This window comes from Cyprinodon variegatus, unplaced genomic scaffold (assembly GCF_000732505.1).
Source record: "Cyprinodon variegatus isolate N-32 unplaced genomic scaffold, C_variegatus-1.0 Scaffold4120, whole genome shotgun sequence".
Taxonomy (NCBI): Eukaryota; Metazoa; Chordata; class Actinopteri; order Cyprinodontiformes; family Cyprinodontidae; genus Cyprinodon; species Cyprinodon variegatus.
In genome coordinates this window covers 1-1,080 of record NW_015154573.1, presented here as the reverse complement: position 1 = coordinate 1,080, position 1,080 = coordinate 1, and positions in this window count along the sequence as shown.

Genomic DNA, 1,080 nt, shown 5'->3' with positions numbered 1-1,080 from the left:
TATGGGTGCTTTCACAATTCCAGCAAAACGTTTTCTTTTCAATAAATGGAACAGGTCCATCACAAACACTTCTGTTAGTATCTTAACTAAAGAGAACTTTGTTCTGGGCGACTTTCCTAAGCCTGGAGCCGACATGTTTAAAATACCAGGCCACCTGGTGAAAGGTGCCTATATAGTCTGTATATTTTCCTGCTTTTGCCCATTTTCCTCATCTTTATTGGTGTCGTTCCTTATTTCAAAATAAAATAAAAAAAAAATCACAGGGTTAAAGGATTAGACATGAGGAAAAAATGAGGATGGACACAAGGATGAAGTGAAGAAGCAGACGGAAAAGTAGGACACAAAGAAAAATAAAAAAAGAAGGATAAACCAGGAGAAGATAGGATTGGGTATGGAAAAAGGAGATATATAAAAAAAAAAGAGCAAGGAAACTGTATAAGAATTGATAAAAAATAAAAGGAAGTAAGGAAACCACATTCTTTCTACTTGATCACTTTGTCTCCAGACCCTGAATGACTAAAAATCAAATCAACCTTTTCTCATTTTTCCTAAAGTCTAGGAAACCCGGAACCAAGTAGGGGATGTGTTTAAAGTCTGTTTATGTTCAATTCATAAGAAAAATTAAATAGTTTATAAATTAAATAGTTTATAAAAAAATAATACATTAGTAAGACATAGATATTAGAAGCGGTACTATAGCCTGTGTCTGAACGTCCGCCCTAACCTGGTATAGAGCACTATATAGGCCATTTTATATGACCTTCCGAGTTTCTAGTGGATGAAAAAGGAGTGGACACAAAATTTCCCACAATGCATCCTGAAAAGTAGTGTGAAAGCATGGTTAGTAGAGGAGCAGATATATCCCAAAATGCTTTGCAAGAGCTCCCCTCGCAAAGAATCACATGATTTGTTTCGGGGACGAGAGAGAACAAAGATGGCGCGGGCACCATGTGGGGGTGCCGGGGTCACTAACTAACAAGAAGTGAAAATTAGTGATTATCTATTCGAATGGTCAGTTAATTAAGTTCACTCTATAGTCCCTGCTCTATATAGTAAGCGAGGGGATAGGGACACAGCCTT